General features: G+C 40.3%; 1 protein-coding gene across 2 annotated transcripts in view; it reads right to left on the bottom strand.

The window, feature by feature from the left end:
- The window catches only part of LOC308112018 (leucine zipper putative tumor suppressor 2 homolog), a 31,023-nt gene extending 27,330 nt beyond the window's left edge, over positions 1 to 3,693 (bottom strand). Inside the window, exon 1 of one of the 2 annotated variants that reach the window (XM_080467193.1) lies at positions 3,481 to 3,693. The gene's annotated coding sequence lies outside the window, so the exon portion shown is untranslated. The remainder of the gene's footprint in view (positions 1 to 3,480) is intronic. The other variant, XM_080467195.1, reaches the window with a different exon arrangement.
- Positions 3,694 to 7,301: the final 3,608 nt, after the last annotated feature.

The raw sequence follows: 7,301 nt of genomic DNA on the forward strand, positions 1-7,301 counted from the left end.
GATGGAGCACGTGAGACCTTCTCTGGGTAAACTCTCCCGTCATAACAGTGCGAAGCGATCTTTCACCTTCCAGATGAGTGAAACCTGTTCTGACTGCAATATATAAACAGTGAAAAAGGTGAGAGGTGCCTCCTTTAGAGCTTTAATACTGGCGGCCAGAAGTGGGCAAAAATACCTGCCAGCATTCATGAGAGGGTAAATATTTTCCAAAGATGGGAGTGGCCGAAAGGGAAATTTCACGTCCGTTGGCTCAAACATAAACAAAGCAGGCTGCAGGTTACACGCCGGAGGACAAACAGAGGAGTGCATGCACGCAGGCGCCGGCTCATCAACTGCACACACAGCATTTTGTTCAATTGTGTCCGACTGAAATTGATGTTGGTTTTTTTTTTTTTTTTTTTAAAGGCTGGAGTCAACATTTAACCTCAGACACAATCATTTAAGAGTTTCTGTAATTTAACAGGTCCTCGTTTTCCTGAACGTTAACCTGCGTCAGACTTGGCTTTGAGGAGGTAAATATCGACAAGGATGGGGCCCAGTGCAGAGCCCTGAGGGACACCAGAAGAGAGGAGAGACAACGAGGTTTTGAAAGATTTCAATTGAACGAACCGAGTGTGACCAGAGAGGGATGATTTGAACCAGTCCAGGGGTGTGGACTGCTTCAAATCCACACCACTGGACTGGTCCTTCAAATATAGTTTAAAATTGTTTTTTTTCCCCCTTTTAAAACTTCTGTCGTATCCGACTCTAAACCATGGTACACATTGAATGGTAATCTGTGCCATTGTTGATTAAGCTCTTGTTTACACGACAACATTTCAAGTAAAACAGCATTGTTTTTGCATTTTCTTCTCAGAATGGTTTACATGGCAACGTATTGAAAACGAGGCCCATTCACACGCAGAAACGCTGGAAACTATGTCAACAAAAGCGATAAAACCAGAATCAATAACGCCTCCAACTGGCTTTGGATTTCAGCCTAAACACCAAGTCATACTGCGTCTGAGGTGGTCCGAGTGGATTGAGGGATGACGCAAAATCATCAATGCAAATAATCTGCAGTTCTGCACGGACAAAGAAACACATTTCACCTTTTCCCCACAGTCGGTCGGGGAAGTGTGTGACCTCCCTGCATCTTTAATCTGAGGAAACTTCAATACGACATCCGGCAGTTTGAGGTTGAACGCTGCTGCTACTAGCTGAAGTCTATCGCTTCCCCTCCTCTAAAATCCATGGCTTTTATTTACACATGAGGCAAAAAGAAAATACACTTATTAAAACTGTATTTATAAAAGCACTGTACTACCCTGCACACAGGCATCACGAATCCATCGCAACAGAATTCTAATCAAGCAAAACTCTGGATTATATTATTTCTTTCTTTAGTAAAACACAAACTGGCCTCATAACAGACCTGGCAATGCATTAAAACTGTGAAAAGTGTCTGTGCGGAGCCAGGAGTGGCGGCAGACAGCGTCAGAGGGGGAATGCCATTCATTTTAAGAATTCACATATGTTATTGCTGCACCCCAGGGCAGGTCACACAACACTTGTGAACCCCTCTCTCTCTCACATACGAGCTGGGAAATAGAGCGGGGATTGTTCTGGGCCGTCACTCCGATGTAAAATCTGCCGCTGTTCCCACTGACTGAGCTCGGCAATTTCAAACGTTGGAGACCTCTTTAAACCGAAAGGAAATCTCAGAAAAACAAGCTCTCAATGCATTTTTAGTCCCCCAAAACAATCCTCCTCCTCCTCCGTGTCTACAGAGAAGGCATCGACCTGAGGAGGTGAGGAAGGTTATGTTTCTTTGTTTTGTCTATGATTTAGGAAGGAGCAAAACTCGCTGCATTCAACCCTTTCTACTACATGATCATAGTCGATAATTTCCTTTTAGTAAAGAGGAACAATGAACCTGTTTCCATGCACATTAAAAATCTCATCATTGGCTCATTTCTGCACATATCAGATGATTGGTCTCCTCATATAAACAGTAAACTGCAGACAGGAGCGGTGAGCTTGTATAATTTAAAAATTAAAAAATTTCCTGTGAACACAGCTACACTTCTCCTGAAAAGTCTGACGTCATTGTACAAATATGCCCATTTATATGATTTATTACCCTTAATACAGCTAATGCGTTCAACAGATGTGTTGGACGAGACAAGGCCAAATGCTTTGAGAATGTCGTGTAGTTTAAAGTTACTACGTACAGTATGAGTGCACTTCCAAAGAAATCCACCCAAACAACAGACACTTGAACCAGGTAACTATCGGATTACTTAAAAGTCAACCGAGTTTTCGGCTCATGTGAACAGAAGACATAAAGCTTTTTAAAGAGTGACTAATGACAAAGCATGACATTTCTCTTTCAAACTTGCCACGCAGCCGTTTTACCTCAGACTACCACTTTGTGCACCAAGTCACCTGATTGATGCATTCAACTGAAAAAAGAAAATTGGGGAAAATGTGACACCATTGTGAATCACAGTGTGCAAAGAAAAAGGTGAAAAAAGAGACACATCAAGGATATTCTTCATAAGCTTTGTTGCAAATACCGCTGTGGGACTGAAGTAGTGAATAGAGAATGAAACTAGGATCAAACATGTCCCAAGTTCGAAACAGTTTGAAGCTTTAAATCATGGAATATGGGCGTCTTCTCACTTTCCCCAATAGATTTTCTCATAAATAACCGGTGTTCATTTTCAAACTATTGCTACTTTAAGAAGTCAGAGGTAAAATAAGGCCCTCTGAACGTTGACAATTTTGCAGAACAGCTGTAAAACAAAGTATTTATACATTATCTTGACCTTATTTTCAGAGATAAGAGGGACATTAATGCCTGTGATAAGGACACAGTCGATTTATAAGGACTGAAACGCCAGTGCAGGAAATGAGTCAGGACATGCAGTTAGAAGCACTTTGTTGTGTCTGAAGTCACCCAACCTGTCGTGTCTGCTGCACACAGAGGAAAAGAGCTTTCAGAAAATTAACCTGGAAACCTCCCAGGGCCGTTTTTGTTTTGTTTTTTTAAAGGAGGAAGAACGTTTCATATATGAGGCTGGCATATAATCACAGTTTTCCAGTTGCATTTCTAAAACCTTCTCAAAGCCCCTTTGGGTCCGTTTTTAACTGGTATTTCTGCAGGTTGATTTTATCTGCTTCAATACGTGCTGAACACCACCTCAAAGTGCATTTTAACATGTTTAATGTGCCCATTTGTGACTTTAAAAGGATTAAATTTAGTTTGTTTTGTACAGCCTGGAAAGGAACTATTTCACAGTTTCAAATAAATTGATTTGAATTGTAGATTTCAGGCTCACACACACGTACAGATGAACATCTGCCAAAGATTTATAGACAGCAGTAAGCAAGAAATGAACTTCATTAAAAAAAAAAATATTTGAACAAACAGACAAAGAAAACATTTTTGGAATAATCAAATGGTTTGATAAATACATTAAAATAAAACAAACCTACCATGCACGGTGGAGTGTTTGGTCCTCAGTCCTGGAAAAGAAAGTCTGCATCCAAAGAGGTTTTTTTTTTTTTTCTTCCTTTTTCTTTTATCCACAAACGCGCGACTTAACTGAGTGTTTCTGGTTGTGTGTTCAGTCTCTTCCTGCAGTGCGCGTGTTGTTTCTGAGTGTGTGTGTAGTTCCTCCAGGCAGCGTGTGTGTTGACGTGTGAGAGGCGGAGCAGAGCTGCTCTTGGGTTTATATCCACCAGGAAAGCCAGAGAAGATAATAAAGACTGAATCCGGTGGGGAACTTCAAAAATAAGATAACCTATTTACAAAAGACTGCTTCTGATCACAATGAGTGGCTGAAAATTCAACAGATCTGCATGGAAACCAACCTGGTGATGTCTATTTATTGGCCCTGGTCAGCTAGAATTGTCCTCTTCTACTAAAAAGCATAAGACAAGTCCTGTAACTTTATTTCTGTATTTACAATATGTATGTGATTCAATTGTTTATGTTTGTTTTGAGAAGTGCCACCCAGAATGCAGCTGCAGAAATATGAGAAATAAACCTGATGGAGAAACACAATATTGCTAATGGAACAATATATTTTTTATTTACTTATTGACTTTTTTTGTTTGTTTGTTTTTACTGTAAAATACAGTGTTCTTAAAAGTGCTATATAAATGAATGTGTCTCCGATTCATTTTTCATGTGGCACTTGTTCTGCATATATTAGAAATGTAACAAAGAGAAGCCAAGAATAAACTGATTAAAGTAGGACATGGCAATAAATTACCAAACACATGCATTTACGGAACATTACTACAATCTCAACATAAAGCCAATTTTATTGAAAATCCCCAAAACCTTTCCTATCATATGAATTTATCTGATCTTACACACACGCACACAGACACACACACACAACACAAGTTTGATCATGCACGATTAAATGATCTGAAACAGATTTGACCTGAGTAGATGTACAGTTCATGCACGAGCACACGTGCTGTTATTCTGAAGTCAACTTTGAAGCTTCCTTTTTGTTTCCGGTTTTTTTGAGTGCTACTTCTCTTCACCACGTGAACGCGCACCTGCACACGCACACCTCCACTTTACACACATTTACTCACATAAAGGAAAAAAAACAAATGAGCACGTGATCGTTATATTGTAGATATAATATATATTGTTACACACACCAAACACAAGAGGGATAAAAACACAGGATACCACACCACAGAGTATTATCACGCCACTCTTCGAGCTCGTTCTAATTTGAGCTCGGTGTCCAGTAAAGTGACAGAACCAGTGTGCTTTGGGTTGCAGTCACAGAGACTCCCTGTGCAGCGCTCTGAGATGAAGATAACATACCCCAGATTCGCAGCCTGTTCCAGCACAACCGGTTCTTTGGCCTGTATTCTAAATATGTAGAACAAGGTCATACCTGACTAACCCCGAAGCTCTCAGACAAGCCTTCCTGCTCCAGAGGAGTAAAACAAGGCTGCATGGAGCCCCGAGAGTGGCCAGATTAATGAGAAATTAGGCTAAATTAGGAGGCGCGACTAATGCTGCTTAAAAAATAATAATTATAATCTTGACGTCTGCATTTTATTATAAGAGCTGAATTGATTTCACATAGTGATCATACTTTACACACGATAGAGATTCAGTTTGCATATTATCAGCCTCCAAAATAACCCATTTGTTGGCCTATTTCCAGACTGGGATTAATCTTTTAAAAGCATTACTAAAAGAGCTGTAAGACTTGCAATAATAAAACAAAACAAAACAGATGATCTGTTGTTTCCTCTGCTCATGCTACTTATTTCATTAACAGATGTCTTGTTCAAAGCAGGGGTACTGACAGCGTGCGTGTGAGTGTGTGAGTGTGTGTGTGCGTGTGTGCGTGTGTGTGTGTGTGTGTGTGTGTGTGTGTGTGTGTGTGTGTGTGTGTGTGTGTGTGTGTGTGTGTGTGTGTGTGTGTGTGTGTGTGTGTGTGTGTGTGTGTGTGGCGGGGGTGTTGTTGGTGCCTCAGACACTAATTCACCACATGGTTCGTCTCTTTGGAGCTGGGATGTTTTTCACATTATAGAATAGAACTCTTAATGACTGTTGTGATCCAGAAAGAATTAAAAAAAGAAATTAGAAATTAGAAATAAAAAACAAAAAACGTAACTTTGCTTGTGCTCATTAGAGGATATAAATAATGTGCAACTGTTGTTACACCAACCATACTGAAACACAGTAGAGTCAGACACATTTTAGTTCAGCGGCCACATACTGTACAGCCCAATTTCATCCTGAGAGGTAAAATAGTGTTTAAATTTAAACTTTGAAGTTTTTTATTTGTTGTGGCGCAAAGTTCACGGGATGAAGATGTCTATATTTACACAAAACGAAACAATTACTAAAGAAAATTACTACTTACTCTTAAGCAATTAGGATTAATTTGATCAAAACAGCAATTTAGGGCCAGTTTTATGGGCAAAATATCCCAAGTGAAAAATGTAAAACTTCCGTTGACACGCCAACGGTGCTTGGAGCCACAGCAAAGGCTACGGCTCTTTTGGAAAATGCTCCGACCTCATTCCCGTGTAAACGGGCAGACGCGAGACTTTCTGAAAACACCCGTCTCCTTGTTCATTGCAGAAATGCTGCTGCCGCACATGTGCACCACGGCCGTGGTAAATAGTCTCTTCTGCACGTGTGCGAAGAGAGGGGCAAAAATAAGAAACATGGCGGCCCCCAGAGTGGCATAACCCTCAGTCCATATTCTAGTTTTATAGTGGCGTCGCATGTAAGAGCGTTCTAAAACAATGCGTGTTCACTTGAAATGTGGTGGAAACAATGCTTAAGAAAGGCATACAAATTTGAAAAAAGTTAAAAGTTAAAGATAAACAGAATAAATGAAATTGATTGTTTAATGGAAAGCCTGAGTAAATCATGGCCTGGGTTTGTATTATACTATTGTATTATATTTTATTTATTTCTTTATTTTACATAGTATTGTGATAGTCTTGTTTGGGTGTAGTGCAGTTACTATCTCTGTTTATTTACCATCCTGACATACTTCCACACATCTTCCATACTTAGAGTTGATTGCAGCATGTCAGTTCTTCACAGGGAGACATTCAGTCATACAAACTCACTTATTCATCATTATTTATCACTGTCGGAGGACACAAACCTACTTGGAGAAAACTCCCTAGAGCCTTGAGATGTCTCCAACTGGGGATTTTTCTTTTCTTTTTTTTTCAATCTTTTCAGTTTAAATGTGCCTCAGTTGTACTGACTGTTTGTGTGTTTCCTAAATCTGTCCTACTTTCAAAAGAGTTGAACTGTATTTGCACGGAAATTGGATTGAGTGAGCTTTATGAAGCTCTTTGGGACTTCTGCAATCATGGCCTAATGGGAACAGAGGAAAACCGTCCTGTTCTTATCTGAGAATCTGAGAAGAGTTGTTATGATAATTGATAATGGTGCGTGTAGGTTGAATGCTGAATGCTTGTCGATAATGACCCCCCCCCAAAGAAAAAAAAAAAAATCAAACCTCTCTGAGAGTCTGCTCTTCGCAACTGGAGCGTGAGGACATCATGTTCTCGCTGCTCTCTGCTTCTGGCCCGGCCTGGGTGTACACGTTCAAGATGCCTATCATTGGTCCAATCAGCCAGCCCATCGACCATAATTACGTTGTGTTGGCTGATAATAAGCCCTCCGTGTCCACTGTGAGCTCTTTTTTTTTTTCCCCCTCCAAACATGCCGGATGGAGATAATTGGCAAAGAGTAAGTGGTCAGTGATGTGGCAACTCATTTCACTCAGAAATGGCCCATA

The sequence above is a fragment of the Lipophrys pholis genome (assembly GCF_963383615.2).
Source record: "Lipophrys pholis genome assembly, chromosome: 1".
Taxonomy (NCBI): Eukaryota; Metazoa; Chordata; class Actinopteri; order Blenniiformes; family Blenniidae; genus Lipophrys; species Lipophrys pholis.